A 20,000-nucleotide genomic window follows, 5' to 3' on the forward strand; every position below is an offset into this window, starting at 1 on the left:
GGGGGAGTATAAACTGAACTTATGCCTGCATAACTTTTTTTTTTTAAATTCAAGAAGGTTTTGTTAAATAGGGATCCAGAGCAGAATGCATTTTCTTGGTATGACAGATCATAACTGTAAGCATTGTGGATTGGGACGGCTTAGAGCTTCAGAGAGCAGTGTTTTCTGTCAGTATTAGAATAAAAAATATCCTTCATCATGGGAAAGGAAAATTACTGCGGTTGAATTTTCAGTATATATACACATTCCACAAACTAGTTCCTAGTTTTTTAGAAGTGTCTGTAAAAATCTGAAGCCTTAGAAAGCATTGCAGAGTCTTGTAAAACACAACTATGCTTTAGTATTTTGTGGAGGCTTCTCCAATCTAATGTGCTGCCTGGTGTCTTTTTTTTTAGTTTACTGTGCACACCATAGCTTTGAGAGAACCATATAGTAATACTTAGCAGTCTGATTCCACTTCAAATGATCAGAGTGTTTTATAGACATTGTCTAGCTAATCTTCATGGGTTATTTGAAAGGTAGGTAACTGTTATCTCAATTTTAAAGGTGGGGAAACAGAGGTTTAAGTGACTTGATCAATACCACGGAGGCTGACTGTAAAAACTGAGATTAGAATTCAGGAGTATTTGCTCACAATTCTGTATTCAAACCACTAGGCACCATTGATACTTCTTAAAAATATGGGTGGTGCATAGGAACCTGTATATTGTTTATGTATCTGTGGAACTTCATGGAGGCCTTTTTTTTTTTTTTTTTTAACTCATTTTTGGATTATCCTATACCTGCAGGCCATGTGGGTATTCTTCTCTGAAGGGAAATTCTTGCTCTCCAGTCAAAATTGCAGCAGACCTAATCTTCTAGAAAGAAAGAATTTGAGTTAATTTTACATTCAGTCTTTTTCCCCCGAAAGATCGAAAGAAGGGGAAGAAGATGGGAGGGCATGAGAATTGGATCCACTTAATTTCCATTGGCAACATTCATTACAGTTAGAGTTTCTGCCTCCAAGACACACATGTAACTGGGTTATGATTTGGCTGATGAAACAAGAATAACAAGTTCCTTCAGCAAGCTGCTATGCCGTAACCCATCTGGAAACTTTTGACTATTGCTGATGGTAGTTGCTGGGCTGGGAGAGCAGTTCCCGACTAGGAATGGAGACCAGGTCTCCAATTTGGCATGGAATTGTTTAACATTTAATTAAGTTCAGCTTTAAAAGTTTTAGTATGATTGAACTGATATTTTCTCCTTCAACTGCCTGATTGCTGCTCTTCCAGTGCAGAATAAATGGCTTTCAAATACAGACCTGTTTGATGTTATCTGCAGGGCCAGTGGTGTTTGGATAGTTAAGGAATTTTTGATAGATACAGGTTTAAAAGGTTAGTTGGTACAGTCAGCAAAAATAGCTTGTGGGTTTGAATATATTGTCTACCTTGTGCCAATTCAGTCACACCACTCCATTAAAAATAATGGATCTTTCTAGAGGCAGGGCCCAGATAGTTGTGGCCATCTGACTGTATTACTACTCCTTCCGCTGCCACTTCATACTCAAGGTAATACCCTATGTAGGCCATGAAACCACTGAAAGCCACAATAACACATTTAGATGACCACAAATGTAGTTTTAACATACCAATTGTCAGTCTTTTCTTGCAACTTGTATGGGAAAGCTAATAATAATGCTGCCTCAAACATAATTTCTTCTAAGAATAGAACACTGAAATAAAGAAACCTCTGTTAAGTGAAAAAATGAGTATGTAAGTGTCGTAAAGAGTGGTGTATGGCGTTGGTGTCCAACTTTTTCAGCCTGATGGCTAAGTATATTTTTTAAAAAAGGGCAACAATTAGTACTCTGGGGCAAATTCTCTGCTTTTTTCTGTTCCCATTGCAGTGCCCAGGCTACTTACTTTTCTTGTCTTTTGTTTTTTAAACTACCCTTTGACTTAGCCTACTCTATATTCTCCTCAGTGGTTGAGGTAGTTCATTGCTTCCCCAAAACTAGGAATGGAGATGAGTCGTTTATTGTATAGCAATATATCTGCTGCTATTTACTATGTAGCAAAGATCCTCTAATAATGGGGTATCCACTGGGTCATGCAGTAACTTGAGTTTCTAGTTTTATATGAGAATGCAATTTCGTGGGGTACTGGAGCCACTTTCCTTTCTAGACTGATTAAATTTTGTTATGCATTAACGGAAGAAACTTGCAATGGGATTGGGGAGAAATGCTGAATCCTTCATGTCTCAGGGTGCATTTGATAACAGGTCAAGCTGTTGTCAGTCACCTTCTCTTACTTGTAGGTCATACAAAAACTAGGATTTGGTAATCATAAATGGTTAGACATACTAGATTGTGGCTACTTCCTAACCAAGTAATGCTTCTGTTTAGCCAACCTAAAAGGTTGCTTAATCATTTTAAAGCCACCTCATTCTCAATAAATCCATGCTCAAACTACCTACTCCAGAGTGAGTGAATTAGTTGATTAAAAAAACTTTCTTAAATATCTTATATCCATTTCAGATTGGTAATGGTTTTAAAAACTACTGTGAACAAAGTATGTTAAGGGCATGCGAAAATAGCACTGACATTTGCCCATAGTTTCTTTCTGATTAAATGAAAGTGACATCAGTAGATTAGAATGAGACTAAGACAATTCACATTGCAATTGTGTTAGTTTAACTTTAACAATCTTTTAACGCTCTTGTTTAAATGTAGCTGACATACCATAATTACAAATCTACAAGCCTTGATTATAGAATTTTACATCATGAACCTATGGGGAAAGTGTATTGATTTTTTTTTTTTTTTTTTTTTTTTTTGGGTAAAGCAGCCGTTTAGAAATCACCTTTCCAAAACTGTGGAATCTTCCCAAGTTTCTGCTTTTTGCCTGTAGCACTAACATTTTTAAACTGTTTTATTTTTTCTGAGGCATCATCACCGTCGTGGCCAGCTTCTTGATTCAGTCCTGTTAATTCTTCCTTTATTTGTTTTAAATACACAATTATATTAACCTGGAAGTTACAATAAACTAATACTTTCTTTTAAAATGCAAACAGAAAATCATTAAAAAAATTATTTACTTAACTAGTTTAAACTAATTCAGGATTCTGTATTTCCCCTACAAGACTTTGATGTGATATATGTAGACTTTGATGTAATATATGGGGCGTTTCAGGGAATGCGGATTCTGCTCTCTTTTGATATTAGTGATAATGTCTATTACTGACTAAATAACAAAAAACTTTACGTTAAGGCTTCATGTAGTCAAGGTATGTTACTGTTAAAACAAAAGCATTTTAAAGTAGGAAATAAAATATGAAGGGATGGGAAATAAGACTATATGAATTGTCTATAAGTAAATTCACATGTATAAAATACTTATCTCTTAAATCAGCCTCAATATCCATGCCCAGACTATAGAACAAAAACCGTACACCCATCAAGCTTAAATCATTTACACTTCTAATACGGGTGTCAAATTTTCTTAGTTCCCCCCTCACCACATAACCTTCAGTCAACCTCTAATTCACCCACTTATTACCAGAGGTACCAATATTTTTGCCTTATACCCTTAGTATACAGACTACAGGCTCAAGTCTTCCTCTTCTCCTCCCCCCCCCCCCCCCCCCCCCCCCCCCACTGAGTCAGTTTGAACATATGCCTGCTTTTTCTGTGATTCATTTTCATACTTTTAAAATGTATAGGGTTTTTTAAGTTTCAGGGAACACCAAGGCACATTTAAAAAAAAAAAATTTTTTTGTAAAGCAAAAGCATCCAGAAGCGGGGGGAGGGGGAGGAGATACCATTTATTTTATCTCCCCCCCCCTCGGTTTATGATGTACAGTATAAAGAAGGCCTAAAAGCTGTGTGGGGTTTTCTTAAGGATTATGGTTTTCTTTTTTTTTTTTTTTTTTTTTTTTTACCTTTGAACGATCAAGAATGTCAGTTCTGGCTTTGTTGAAGGATTTTCTTTTTTGAGGGGGTGCATGCAGATATGTGTCTCAGCAAATTAAATAGTCATAGCTTGTTGAATCTTTAACAAAAGTTTTTCTCCAAAATATTAATTAAATTACATATATGTTCTTCAGCTTGTACTCTCTGGTCTGCAGAGATGTTATCATTTCACTATTTTTTCCAGTCATAAGTCAAGCTATGTAATACCTGAATTTCTAATATAGTTTAAAAAAAAGGGGGGGGGGATAATCTTTTAAAAACAAACACATTTCAGCCCTCCTTTCTGCATCGTAAAGAAGTAGTTTTTTTTTTAAAGGTACCCCTTTTGCAGTCATCTTTAACTTCAAGCTAACTAAAGGCAATTTTCTCATGTCTCTTTTAAAATATGGAGCCAGTGGGGTGCCTTAGTGCTTCACAGGGTCCTTGGTTTCCCCTGTAATTTGAAATTGAAGAGCTATGCATGACTACCTGCTCCCCATAGCTCACTTAGTATTACTAGTGCACTAGCTCCTAGAAAGAAACTCAAGCCCTATTGGGCTAGGCACTGTATAAAGAGAACAGAGATGGTCCTTGCCCTGAAGTACTGATGATGTAAGTATATCTAAGCTCTTGCACTTTGTCAGATCTGATGGCCTCTGTGGGGTCTCTGATTTCCCCTCCTCCCTCTTCCTTTGCCTTGCAGAATTTAGGAATATTTAGCAGATTTACCACTTTTCCTTACCCAGTGTAGTCTGTGTATATTTTTATATACATCTGTAAGGCTGCACTAACTGTTGAAAGCATGCATTGTTATTCCAAAAGATAAAGCCAATCTTTGTAAATGTCTTTATTTTTTTTATTAGCCTATGCATTGGATTGTAAAACTTGAAACGTTCTGTAAAAGAGTTTACTATAAACATTGCGCTGTCATAGTAGAGGGACTCATCTTCATTTAGCTCTGAAACACAATCTACTATTTGAACCACCTTCCCCTCTAAATGAAAGTTGCATTTCTTTGACAGTGCCCTCTAACATAAACATATGGGCGTAAAACTTAAATAAAAAATCCAAAACAAAACACTTCACTGCATACACTTCTCCAGAGAACGAGAGAACAAACACATGGTAAATGTTACTCACATTGCTTAATACAGTATTGAAAGACACTCAGATGGTACAGTGATGAGTGTGCAGTATAAGAAATTATATGTCAGAGATGGTCTAGGTATACTTAAACCTCTCTCAGCGGTGGGGTGTGGGGTCCTTTTAAGGTCCTTTCCTGCCCTACTTTTGATTCTGTATGTGGGGCTGGTAGGTGTCTAATTAAAATTGCCCAACACTTCCCATTTAGAAGATCCTGTTTTTAGAAGCCTATAACTTTGCCAGTCTTTAAGTATTCAGGATGACACTTTCCATGCCAGATATCTGCCTCTAGCCTATATTTTAATATTTTGTTTTATTGAGACCTTCAGCCAAAATAGTTTAACCATTTCCAGGAACGAAGCTGGTGAAAAATATATTGTTTTGCCCATGTTTTAAAAAAAAAAAAAAATCTGGTGACCTTTATTTTGGAAACCTCTAGCGTTCCCATGCTTTAGAACAGGGACTTGAAAACTGCTGGCAGCATGGAGGAGGAAGCTGCCTGCTTTGAATGCAGAGAGGAGAAGAGCCAGACCAGTTGGAGTTGGGGGAGTAGATTGGGACAAGGAGCCTGGGGTTCAAGGAAGAGACTGGGATTGGAGGCCTGTGGGACAAGGGTGGGGGGAAGGGGAACTGGGTTAGGATGGAGGGTAAGATTAGGATTGGATGGGGTTGGGCTGGGAAAAGGAGTCAGGGATGGTGGTGGAAGACACAGCAGGATTGGACGAGGAGCCTAGCGAGGAAGATGGGGATGGTGAGCCAGTGGAAATGGGGGAAGTTGGTAGGAGGGATGGTGACTGGAGGCCACGGTGGGGAGAGAGGCATATCAGATGAGGAGCCGCAAAGGGTGGGGGAAACTGGGACTGGGGGGAAGAGACAAAACTAGGATAAGGACAGGTGGGAGGGGATGGGGAGAAGGTCGTGCTTGCGGGGAGCAGGCAGAAGACTGCCCTCTAAAACCTGGATCTCACTGTTCCTGTGCGGTCAGAAAATATCTGTGAAATTCACTGGCAAAGTGTGTGTTTTCCCTCTCTAGCGCTGGTCCATGCAAAGGCTGGCAACCTACTACTGCTCTCAGTTAGTTCAAGTAGCAGAGATCTTTATAGTGGATCCAAGGTTTCCAGCCTTGCTGATGTTCCATTTTGGGTGTCAGTATGCTATGATTATTTTTTTTTCAGTTTGCTTTTTTTAAAAGTTTAGGAAATTACATACAAGAAAACAGTTAAAATAACAGTATTAAGGTTGCAAAGTTAAGTGTTCAGAAGTTTTTAAATGCCAGTATTAAGGTTGATTGTGCAAATTTGGTCCCCTTGTGCCAATGCATTATTATAATTTTTGATGACATGATCGCATACAGTCTTTTCCACAAGACCCCTGCTTTGTTCAGCACACAGGATGGGATGCTCTGGGATGAATCAGGATTGTGTTGTGGGAGCAGGCTGTTGTTTGTGGGACCCCCCCACTTCATTTGTTGCTGAAGGTGGAAAGTGTTTGGTGAATGAGGCAGAACACAAAGAATTGTGTAGCTGCTTACTAAGCAAGCACCATCCGTTCTGTGCACTGAATGAGAAAATAGTATGTAACTAAAAACCGTGTCATATTGCATGTGCAATAAGGGGAATGAATTAAGGTTGCACAGAGCCTTATTGATGCTGTTTTCTCCAAGTTACTTCCACTGTTCATTGTATGCCCAGTGTACTCGGTGAAAGTCCTGTTGATCCAGTATATCCAAAACAGCTTCAGTAATTTTATCCTCTGTGTGATTTTTTTTTTTTTTTCATAGATGTTAAATTCCATTCTTATCATTGGTAGGGAACAATCCAAGCTATGTGGCTTAGTTTTCAAGCAACCACATTCTGTTTCATATGTATTCAAAATGTGCTGGCAACCAAAACATTTGTTTTTTGAGATGGTAACTTGTACCTTGATTCCAATGTCTTTTAAAAGAATTGCATATCCTTTCACTGGTCAATCTGTTGATCATCAAAACTGAGGAAATCCTTGGGAAAAAAAAGAAGGGCATGAGATCTTCTGCAAGCTAGATGGGAATCACTCAGCCCCGCCAGAGGAGTGTTTCCATCATTGTTCTATTTTTGGAGGCAACACTCTTCATTTGTCAGCTTCCATCCTTCTTTCCAGAATACCCTCCCTTTCCAGCATCAGAAGACACAGGATAAAGGGAAGCATTTCAGATGCAGACCAATTCCAATATCCATTGCTTTACTCATCTTCTAGGCAAAAGATAAACTAGATCTGGTCTGCATTTTTCTTTCTTTCCTTTAGTCCATTTCCTTGCATCATGGGGTAGAATTATCATGGATCATTGAATGCTAAGAGGCTGCTCAGTTTGGCTGTCTGATCCAATTCCACTCCATGAAGCCAGTCAACCTCCCTTCCCCATTCCTTTTTGGGGATTCCTCTCAAATGATGCTACTTGTTGTAGATGTTCCCAGAAGCTGGGAATGGATCACTTGATGATTACCTGTTCTGTTCATTCCCTCTGAAACACCCTGGCATTGGCCACTGTCAGAAAACAGGATACTGGGCTAGATGGACCATTGTTCTTCTGTTTCTTCTGTGGTTTCAGAAATCCCTAGCATGAAGAGAGGTGGATCTTTTGCTAAGGGCACTGCACAATTTGGGTGTCGGGGAATCTTCATGTCCCCGTAGCCAGACAACTGGCTGATTTAAGCGCACATGGCAAGCCTTAGGGGAAATCCTGAAGATATACTCTTTTCAGTGTGTGGGATAAACTGGAACAAATCTACTGTGATACCTGTCCAGAAAAATCCTTTATTGGTTCTGTCCTGAGCTCTACACGAGCCAAGGTTTTTCTTTCAGAGGAAACATTTGTGGACTTTATGCTGATCCAATGTTTGTCTGAAAACGAACTTGGGAAAACCAGTGATGATCTTGTTAGTACTGGTGAAGATAAGAAGTTACTGTCTCCTGAATGGTTTCAGAGTAGCAGCCGTGTTAGTCTGTATCCGCAAAAAGAACAGGAGTACTTGTGGCACCTTAGAGACTAACAAATTTATTGGAGCATAAGCTTTCGTGGACTACAGCATCCGAAGAAGTGGGCTGTAGTCCACGAAAGCTTATGCTCTAATAAATTTGTTAGTCTCTAAGGTGCCACAAGTACTCCTGTTCTTTTTGTCTCCTGAATATCTTTTTATACATTCTTAGTCTCCATCTAACCAGGATGTAACTGGTGGCCCTCTGTAATGAAATTATGTGAAATTTTTACTTGGATATTGATATGATTTCAAAATAGTGATTTATATTTTTTGAATTAATTTAATGGAGTTTTATGCATTGCTAGATATGAATATTTAATATTCTTTCATTCTTAAATTAGAAAATTCAAAATACTTGAATGATCACATTGAGAATTTTTGAGTACAAGAGTCATTCTGGATCTGAATTTTTCTGCACCTCATTCAAGTTACAAATTGATTATCTGTCAGCCCTAGCAATCAGTTAATTGCTCTAGGTTCCTAAAGCATTGTTTTCTTTACTCCAGGGAATTTGACTTTTTTCTGAGCAGAAAGATTCTTCTGTATACCACAACATCTTTTATGTTGGTATTTAGGTTAGTTTGTATAAATATTTTAGGATTATAATTATACTGTATCTTGTGAAGATTACATTTTATGCTGTTTTATATCCTTTGTTTATAATGAACCTCTGGGAAATCAAAAATAAAATAGGAATGTGCACTGGCGTGCATCAAGTTCAGATTCATTTTCTGGAATTTCACTGCAAACAAGTGTGTTTTAAATCTGATTGTTAATTTTAGTAATATCTATGTTACAAGATGGTAATGTGAGTGGCTATATTAAAATATGTGCTCTTTTCACCAGCCAACTAAATTGATTTGTGTCTCTCTGTGGGATTTGAGATCAGTAATTTCTAAGAATTCTATCATCTTTTTTTATTAGATTATTTGTAGTCTGTTTTGTTCTAGGTCTTTTTCAAATATGAGCTGTGTAAATGTGTATCTCACAATGGGCTGACTGAATGTTGGTGAACTTCAAATACTTGCATATCAAAAAAAGTAGCCTCTCACGATACAGAGGCTATTTTTTAAGTTGGTGTATTGGTACCTTTTTACCTAATTGTACTGTTTCATAATGGAAAATATTAAAAGGAGGGGATGGGCATTAGAAGTCTTTTTGGTAATCAGGGACTTTGGAAAGTAACTTCTTGCATTTGTACAAACAAGGAGCTATATATTTTGGAGGGGAGTGTTTGGGGTTTTTTAAATATAGATGTCAGAAAATCTAAATTATTAGAACAGTAGTTGATCAAAGGGGATAAATGAAGATATAGTTGAAGAAAATTAGCTATATGTACTTGCTGTAAATTAGCTTAACATTACATCTTGACTCTTTTATGGAATGAATATATAGGAAAACATGAATTCTTTGTAAATACAAAGCAGTTCACTGAAGAACATTGGGAAGAGGCATGTGCATTATGAATGTAAGTGGAAAACTAGATGTAAGATAGTTCAAGTACTGTAATACTGCAGGGGACAGATTCTTTTAAAGGGTTTTATTTGGAAAAGGAATTTCCTGTCTTTGAAAAACAGTGGAGTTGCATCATACACGCATTTAACTTACACAAATTCAACTATACGCGTGCAATGAGCGTATGCCCTGGAGCGCGCGTGAGATGGGAGATGTGAATCTGCTGTTCTCTCAATCGGTCTCAGTTCCTGAGTGCCTCTCATAGTGTGAGCATCTCGCCACGCTGAGTGTGATTCCAGTTTTTAAAGATACGTATTTTTCGTACAACATGGCCCCTAAACGCAAGCCAACTACTTCATCTGGTGCTCAACCGAAGAAACAGCGATCCGTTCCAACACTAGAGGAAAAACTGGCTGTGTTGGACTTATTGAGAGACGGTATGTCAGTCTCCAACGTGGTGCATAAATATGGCTGCAACGAATCTAGCATCCGCGCCATCAAGATTCAAGAGAGAGAAATTCATCAAGCCGTGGCATCAAGTGCTTCAGTAACTGCTAAGGTGATGAGCCAGGTGCGTGATAAGATTTTAGTGAACACTGAAAAGGCATTAAACTTATGCCTTGAAGACATGAACTGTAAACATGTGCCTATCGATGGCAACACATTGCGAGAAAAGGCTCTTAGCCTCTACGTGCTGTTCAAACCTCCCGCCGAAGAGGGACAGCCTTCTGATGAGAAGGAATTCAAAGCCAGCCAAGGTTGGCTTAACAGTTTTAGGAACCGCTTCAACCTCAGAAACGTGCAGACTACTGGTGAAGCTGCATCTGCCGATGAAGAGGCAGCAAAAGCCTACCCCGAACAATTAAAGAAAATTATAGAAGGAAAGGGCTATCTTCTGGAACAAGTTTTTAATGCTGACGAGACTGAGCTCTTCTGGAAAAAAATGCCCAACCGCACTTACATTTTGAAATCAGAAAGACAAGCCCCTGGCTTCAAAGCAGCTAAAGACCATGTGACTGTTAGAATCATAGAATATCAGGGTTGGAAGGGACCTCAGGAGGTCATCTAGTCCAACCCCCTGCTCAGAGCAGGACCAATCCCCAACTAAATCATCCCAGCCAGGGCTTTGTCAAGCCTGACCTTAAAAACTTCTAAGGAAGGTGATTCCACCACCTCCCTAGGTAACCCATTCCAATGCTTCACCACTCTCCTAGTGAAAAAGTTTTTGTTTTGTGGCAATGTGGCTGGGCATTTAATAAAGCTGGGCTTGTTCTACAAGGCTGCAAATCCCCATGCCCTAAAAGGCAAGAACAAAAATCTCCTGCCTGTGTTCTGGCAATCAAATAAAAAGGCTTGGGTGACGGCAGTATTTATTTCAGTAACCTGCGGCACTCCGTTTTGCGCATAACGATGTTGAAGTCTTCTTTCTCCCCCCCCCCATACCACCTCCAACCTCTCAACCAAGGCGTGATTCGCAGTTTCAAGGCCATGTACACGAGGCTTATGTTTTCATGGATCCATAGCGCTATGGATGCTGATCCCAATCTTAATGTGATGGAGTGTTGGAAGTCCTTCAACATTGCCGACTGTATCACTTACATTAAACAGGCAATGGATACAGTGAAGCCTTAAGCAGTCAATGCATGTTGGCGAAACCTATGGGAAGAATGTGTGAATGATTTTAAGGGTTTCCCGACCTTCGACAAAAGTTCAGGTGGCCAGGCAAGTGGGTGGTGATGGCTTCGTCGACATCCTTGAGGAAGAAATTGAAGAATTAATTGAGAGCCATAGAGAAAAATGGACTAACAAAGAATTAGAGGAACTGACGACTAACAGGAAGAGCCAGCAAGTTGGAATCTTCATAAATTTGCTGAAGTGTTCCAAGCAGCGAAACACTTAAATGGTTTAATTTCTGAATACGATCCCTCTATGGAACTGTTTTCCTTTTTTATTCTTTCTTTCTTCCATCTGTCTCTTAAGTAATTAAAAATACAGTACTGTAAAATTACATTTTGTATATGGACTGTACTCTTTATTATATACTGTACATTACTGTATACATTATACATTTATACATATTGTACAGGTTGTATACTGTACACAACCATGTATACTGTACTTTATGGGCAATTTAAGGGATTTTTAAGGGTAATTTTGACTATACGCGATTTTCGCCTTACGTGCTGACTTTAGAACCTAACCCCCGCGTAAGATGCGGCTCCACTGTAATCTGGGAGAAACTAGTAAAACTTCACATTATTAAGATGAAAACTTGAGAGAGATGAGAATAAACTAGCTTTAGTAACATGCTACATGTTGTTGGAATATTTTCATACTTAGTGTTCATCAACTAATACAGAAGGAAGAACAGAATTCTCAATAGGTTTCTTTTAAAAAAAGGCAAATAATAAAGGTAAACTCCAGTGATTAGTTGTATCTTAGTTGTTTACTAGGTGACTCTCAGTGGTAGCTGACACTTTTTCCAGATACTTTACTGGACTGTAATACCTGCTGGAATGTAGAATGATAAACAGTGCTGAGACCTGGGTGCCAATCACCTCAGTTAACTCTGCAGTGAAGACACCCACTTAGAGTAACTACATTGCAATTAAATACCTGCGGCTGGCCTATGCCAGTTGACTCCAGCTCATGGGGCTCAGGCTAAGGGACTGTTTAATTGCAGTGTAGGCTTTCAGGCTCACGGACCCTGTGAGGGCTATGCCGTAGTTAAGCAGCCTATTAGCCAAGCCCCATGAACCCAAGTCAGCTGGCCCATGCCAGCTGTGGGTATCTAATTGCAGTGTAGACATACTCTTAGAGGTGGTCTCTCTAGGTCAGAATTGAGGAACTTGTGAATTGGGGAAGCTTGCATAGCTGCTGTCCTTGAATAAATGGAGATCTTTAGTTGCCAGTGTAGTCTGTCACTTTTAATGGGCACTAAACTACCTTGTTTTCTCAGTGTGGCAACTGACACATATTAATGTTCTAAAACTGCGCTGTGAAACAAGGGTCAACATGTTTCTTATTTTTAATAGCTATGCAATTAAAAATGACTTGCATACAACTTGCCCATACCCAGAACACTATTACTGTATTTTTCGGAAATGTTGTTTTTAAAAGAGACTACACTGAAGTGATACATCTCCTAGGTAGTAGACAGAAAAATGGGGAAAACAGACTCTGTCTTAGAGATAAATTAATGTTTAACCAAGGGACTCTTTCTTGCCTTACTCCAGAGGGCATTCTGCACCAAAAAATTCTGTGCACAATATTTTAAAATTCTGCAAATTTTGTCAGATGTGGAGGCTCTAGCATGGCATTGGGGAGCACAGGCCACGGGCTGAATAGAGGTGGGAGATCACTGTGCAGCTGCTCCCTCCGCCCTCCCTCTCCCCCCCAGACTTGGACTCAGTGGTGAGGCTGCATCCAACCCGGACACAGTGCAAGGACCAGGCCTGCCCCAGAAACACCCCAGAGCTCTGGCCCTCCATGCCAGGTGTGGGCAGGCAGGATTCAAGTGTAGAGAGGCTTAATGTGGGGGGAGGGGGAATCCAGGTGTGGGTTTAGAGGGTTCTGTGTGGGGCAATCTGGGTGCGGGCGGTTCAGTGGGGGATCTGTGTGTGTGTGTGTCGGGGGGGGAATCTCAGTGCAACGGTAATGGGACTCTGCAGGGGGGTCCAGGTGACAGTGGTTGGGGCTCGATGAGAAAGGGGATCTGGGTTTGGGGGTTCAGTAGGGGGTCCAGATGTTGGGGGAGTGGGGCTCAGTTGGATTGGGGATTCATGTGCAGCTGGTTGGGGCTTGGTGAGGTGGAGATCTGGGTGTGGGTGGTTTGTTGGGGTGGGGAGGGCTCATTGGGAGGGTTCCAAGTGGGGGGAGGTGAGGCTTTGCTTAGGAGGGTCTGGGTGTGAGGGGGTCTGGATGCACACGGGTTGGGTGGATGGGGGAGCATCTCCCTCTACACGGATCCCTCCCCCCTTAGCTGTGGAGCGATGGGTATAGGAAGCGGGGGAGGGGAGTGTGCATAGCTTCCTGCAGTTGGGGGAGAAATCTGGGGGGGTGGGTCTGACCCAGCCCCGGATGCTATGCCGGGGAAGAGGAAGTCCCCATCCTCCCCAGCCGGGACTAGCAGCTGAGCCCGGCGCAGGATAGGAGCCACCAGCCGGGTCTTCCCCAGTGATTTACCTCTCCGCCCCACAGTGATTTACCTCTCTGCTGGCTGCTCTGAGCACCCAAAACATACTGCTGGGGAGGGTTGTGTGATTGCTGTTGTGGCTTCTGTTTGCTTCCCCGTCAGAAAGTAATTTTTCTGCAGGGAAGCAAAGAAATACGTGGGGGACATACATTCTGCGCATGTGTAGTGGTGCAGAATTCCCCTAGGAGTATCACCTATAAGGGAGCACAATGTTTGCAAGTGACTTAGATATACAGGATGTAAGTGTTCAACTATAAATTAGTTGAAGTTAGACTCTCACTGATTTATATATTTTTTATATTTATAAAGAAATGTAGTGATGGCCCATATGGTCTTTAATGTTACTCTTAGGGTGGATGTGAGATGTCTCTTTAAACTTTTGTTAGTCTCACAGCAACATATTTGTGACTGAAATTAATAATACATAAATGGAATTTCCACCAATTTGAGTGTTAAATCCATATATTGTATAGTATATCAAAGAACTAATAGCACTATCAATAAAAATGATCTTGTAATAAAATTCTTGCAATTTGAAATGGTCTCTAACTATCAGTCTCTTGTTCTTTGAAAGACTTTTGTTGAAAATCTGGCCTCTTCAGACCAGTACTAACGTGCATGGTCTGTGTTCAATCTCTGATGGCTTTAAGATCAAAGTGTACATTCTCAATGCAGTTTGGTTTGGTGACAGGTCATGGGCTTCTCATTCTCCATGTAACTTGCATCAAGTCTATCAGTCACTTAGTTGGTTCTGCCCTTAGACTAATCACTGTTCCAATGAGATCAGCTTTAGAGAAGAGACAATATTAGCTTTCTATATTAGGCAGTATTTTAAACACACACGCCATAAACAATAGACTCTGGCATATGTGCAGAAAACACAAAACTCTGTCTCCATAATTCCAACATCAATTCATTGATCTCCTTTCGGTTCTTAATTTCATCAGTATCTAAACACACTCTGAGAAGGAGTTAATATATGTCCAGTAGTGGACTCAGATGCGTTTCACTGACCATAGATATGTTTCGCTGTTGTTTTTTAAATCAATAATTCAAGTTAAGGAAGGGCTCTTATATTTCTGAACTCTTAAGTCAAAAACACGGAGACCTGGGAGAAGGGTCAGAATCTTGGGGGAGCATGGGCTGTTATAGTAGGGATAAAGGAGAGATAAGACACAACTGGGTCGGGGAATCAAATTGGTATCTTGGATGTCTGTATACTAATGCGAGAAGTATGGGGAATAAGCAGGAAGAACTCGAAATGCTAATAAATAAATGCAGCTATGCCATAGTTGGCATCACAGAGACTTGGTGGGATAATATGCATGACTGGAATATTGGTATAGAAGGATACAGCTTGCTCAGGAAGGACAGATGGGGGGGGGGAGAAAGGGAAGCGGTGTTGTCTTATATATTAAAAATGTATATACCTGAACTTAGATTGAGATAGAAATAAGAGACAGACTTGTTGAAAGTGTCTGGGTAAGGATAAAAGGGGTAAAAAACAAGGGTGATGTCATGATAGGGGGTCTACTACAGACAACCAAACCAGGAAGAAGAGGTGGATGAGGCTTTGACAGCTAGCAAAATCATCCAAAGCACAGGACTTGGTGATGATGGGGGACTTCAACTACACAGACATCTGTTGGGAAAATAATACAGCAGTGCACAGATTATCCAGCAAATTAGTGGAATGTATTGGAGACTTTTTTTTTTTTATTTCAGAAGGTGGAGAAAGCTACTAGGGGGAGGTTGTTCTAGGTTTGATTTTGACAAATAGGGAGGAACTGGTTGAGAATTTGAAAGTGGAAGGCAACTTGGGTGAAAGTGATCATGAAAATGGAAGAGTTCATGGTCCTAAGGGATGGTAGGAGGGAGAACAGCACAATAAAGACCATGGATTTCAAGAAGGCAGACTTTAGCAAAATCAGGGTGTTGGTAGGTAAAATCCCATGGGAAGCAAGTCTAAAGGGAAAAACAATTGAAGACAGTTGGCAGTTTTTCAAAGAGACATTATTAAGGGCACAAGAGCAAACTATCCCACTGTGTAGCAAAGATAGAAAGTATGGTAAGAGACCACACTTCAATGATTTAAAACTCAAAAAAGAGTCCTACAAAAAGTGAAAACTTGGTCAAATTACAAAGGATGAATATAAACAAATAACACAAATATGTAGGGACAAAATTAGAAAAGCCAAGGTGCAAAACGAGATCAAACTAGCTCGGGACATAAAAGGAAACAAGAAAACATTCTACAAATACATTAGAAGCAAGAAGACGACCAAGGATAGAGTAGGCCCATTATTCAAGGAGCTGGGAAAGACAATAACAGAAAATGTGGACATGGCAGAGGTGCTTAATGACTTCTTTGTTTCGGTTTTCACCAAGAAGGTTGGTGGCAATTGGACATCTAACATAGTGAATGCCAGTGAAAATGAGGTAGGATCAGAGCCTAAAATAGGGAAAGAACAAGGCAAAAATTACTTAGATGAGTTAGATATCTTGAAATCACCAGGGCCTGATGAAATGCATCCTAGAATATTCAAGGAGCTGATTGAGGAGATATCTGAGACATTAGCAATTATCTTTGAAAAGTCATGGAAGATGGGAGACATTCCAGAAGGCTGGAAAAGGGCGAATATACTGCCCATCTTTAAAAAGGGAAATAAGGAGAACCCAGGGAATTACAGACCAGTCAGCTTAACTTCAGTACCTGGAAAGATAATGGAGCAAATAGTTAAGAAATCAAATTGTAAAAAGGTGATAAGTAAACAGTCAGCATGGATTCGTCAAGAACAAATCGTGTCAAACCAACCTGATAGCTTTCTTTGGCAGGGTAACAAGCCTTCTGGATGGGGGGGGGGGAAGTGGTAGATGTGGTTTATCTTGAGTTTAGTAAGGCTTTTGATACTGTCTCGCATGACCTTATAAACAAACTAGGGAAATACAACCTAGATGGAGCTACTAAAAGGTGGATGCATAACTACTCTCTGGGAACTATTTTACAACCAATTATCAGTGGTTCACAGTCATGCTGGAAGGGCATAAGGAGTAGGATCCCGCAGGGGTTGGTTCTGGGTCCGGTTCTGTTTAATATCTTCAATTATTTAGATAATAGCAGAGAGAGTACACGTATAAAGTTTGCAGACAATACCAAGATGGGAGGGGTTGCAAGTGCTTTGGAAGATAGGATTAAAATTAAAAATGATCTGGACAAACTGGAGAAATTGTCTGAAGTAAATAGGATGAAATTCAATAAGAACAAATGCAAAGTACTCCACTTAGGAAGGAACAATCAGTTGCACACATACAAAATGGGAAATGACTGCCTCGGAAGGAGTACTACGGAAAGGGATCTGGGGGTCATAGTGGTTCACAAGCTAAATGACTCAACAGTGTAACGCTGTTGCAAAAAAAGCAAACATCGTTCTGGGATGTATTAGCAGGAGTATTGTAAGCAAGCCACGGGAAGTAATTCTTCTGCTCTACCTTGTGTTGATTAGGCCTCAACTGGAGTATTGTGGCCAGTTCTGGGTGCCACATTTCAGGAAAGTTGTGGACAAATAGGAGAGAGTCCAGAGAAGAGCAACAAAAATGATTAAAGGTCTAGAAGGACGAGGGAGAAAATTTGTTGTTCTTAACCTCTGAGGATAGGACAAGAAGCAATGGGCTTAAATTGCAGCAAGGGTGGTTTAGGTTGGAGATTAGGAGCCATCTTTGTTCTGTGATTTTACAGAACCTAGCACAGTGGGGATCTGGTCCACACCTAGGCACTACAGAAATACAAATAATTAAGTGTAACAGACACCATTGGTTTCCTATACAAGTTTTGATAGTCTCAGTTGAAACTATACAGTGCAGCAGGCTTGCTATTATCTCTAATGAAGCAGGACTTTCCTAAAACATTCTACTTGGATCGAGAGGAATTTCTTCCTGTGAGAAAGCCATTCCGTTTTTTGTAGTTGCTGAACTTGGCTCAACCTTCAATAGAAACAGAGGATTTTGAAAGGCAGACTCATCTCTGCAAATGTTTGTGAGGACTCAAACTTCTTCCTAGAATTAATGTGGAAAATTTCTCCTCTAGGATTAGATCCTTGGAGGAAGAAATGGAATTCTTACATTTTTCCTAAATAGACATTTTGGAATGATCCTTTGAGATCTTACCAGTAATAATTGTCAGCCTGGAAACAGCCATCTAATTATACTTGTTCACTGATTGGCATGATTCACCTTTAGCCAACCAGTGCACTAAAGCTTACTTTGATTTGCCATCTTTAGAGAATATTGTAAATTCAGATGTCTCGCCAAAATAATGGTGGCATTAACAGCAGACTTGCTCCTAAAAGGGAATGCTAAACTTGCAGCCCTTTCTGTACCACAGTATGCGTGAACCAAATTAGAAACTGCAGGCCAGATAGCATTTGGACATTGAGACTTCAAAACCCATGAATTGAATATAACTAATACAAACTTTTTGATTTTTTTTCCCCCCCTAGAAACTTCAGTGCTTACGTTCTTTTGTTGTCCTACTGGCCAAAAACAGCATAGAAAAGGGTTGTGGGGGTTTTATCCCCCCTCCCCCAGTCACTCCAGCAACCTGAAGATGGTTCAGGAATGTTAGATTGGTGGTGGTCAGAACACATTTGTTCATAAGACTCTTGTTCTTGGACTCATCATGCACTATTTCACAAGATCATGTAATTATACAAAGGAAGGCTTCTCCAGCCCACAGAGAGACAAGTGCACATGAGAGGGGATAATAAAAATTAAGCTACTCCCTTCCTTTTGACTAGTCATTTTACTCCACTTTCAAAACCAACAATCAGATTATTGGCCCCTCTTAAGTCTGCTGCCCTGTGCCACTCAATCCTGTTCTCTTTTTACAGCATACAGACACTCTACCAGAATAGCATAAGATCAGAAAAGAATCTTCAGTGAGAGACTTCTGGGTTTTTTAAGGAGGTACTTCAACATTGTTTTGCTCATTGGACTGGTGAGATCTTGGCCTGATCAGGAGAGTATCCTCAACAGTCTTCCTGAAATAGTATTTTACAGCTTCTATTGGGAATAGCAAAAAGAAAATGCATGTAGCCTTAATGTTAGACAAGCATTTCATATATGCCTGAGGAGATGAGTGAGTTTGGGGATTCACTGTATTTGGGTCCTACGTGATGAATAGCAACTTACTATTCCTCATTACTTAAGTGGTTTTGGGAGGATTTCAGAATCCTTAAGTTTTCTTTTGTTAATGTTGGAATTGCTTGAAATTGGTTCGTCCCTATCTACTGCCTGTGTGGAAAGTGGCTAAATGACATTAAATTAAAAGAAGTTTGACAGCTTCTTGATCTTTCAGACTTTCTTCAAAGTCTAATACAGACTTTGTGACCCTAAGCAGCTAATGACTTCTGCAGGTGCAAGTTCATGGATAATCATTTTGTTTCCGTCCCTGTTTTGTCTTTGCCTTTTTGAAAATCAGGTGTGTCCAAACTATTACCAAAACATTAGCAATGTACCCTTTCTTTATTCTTTTTGTTGTAACTTCTCTTGCCAGTTCATATTCCCCTTCAGATGTTTCTAGTTCTCAAACTTGTCATGAATATTCTGTATTAAGTGTATTGACTGTACTGTTTGGAGAGATAATGTAGCTCTTTTGTCTGGCAAGTATCCTTTTCTAAAGCAGTGGCTCTCAACATATTAATCATTGTGGGCTTCAGGTTGAAAACCACAGGAACCCCCACTAACACCATTATGTCTAGTGCCCCCAGCCCAGAGACCCCTCCACAGAGTGGGGCCAGGAGTGGAGCCACGACCTGACCCTGCTGTCAACCCTGGCCCAACCCCTGCTGTGTGGGGCCGGCCAGAAGCCCTGGCCCCAGAGGTTGCCGTGTGGGGGGACTGGGCGGCAGCCCTGACCCCGGATCTTGCTGTGTGTGAGGGAGAGGGAGGGCGGCAGCCCGGACCTTGCTGCATGGGGGGGCCAGGCGGCAGCTGTGTGCTAATTGGGCTGCATGCGGCCCGCAGGTTGAGAACCACTGTTCTAAAGAGTGACACACTGTAAACTTGGTGTTTCTATCATGACCTGCTTTTATTGCATAGGTCAACGTAGTTGGGGCGACGCAGTGTCATTGTAGACACTGTTACTTACGTAACCTGTTGGCTGTCGTCATGGCATCGGACTCCAGTCTGGTCTGGGAGCCCTGGGCAGCGGGGGGGCTGACGGCTGGGAGCCCCCCACGCTGCTCCACTTAAATTGATGCAAGTG

Source organism: Trachemys scripta, chromosome 6 (assembly GCF_013100865.1).
Source record: "Trachemys scripta elegans isolate TJP31775 chromosome 6, CAS_Tse_1.0, whole genome shotgun sequence".
Classification (NCBI taxonomy): domain Eukaryota; kingdom Metazoa; phylum Chordata; order Testudines; family Emydidae; genus Trachemys; species Trachemys scripta.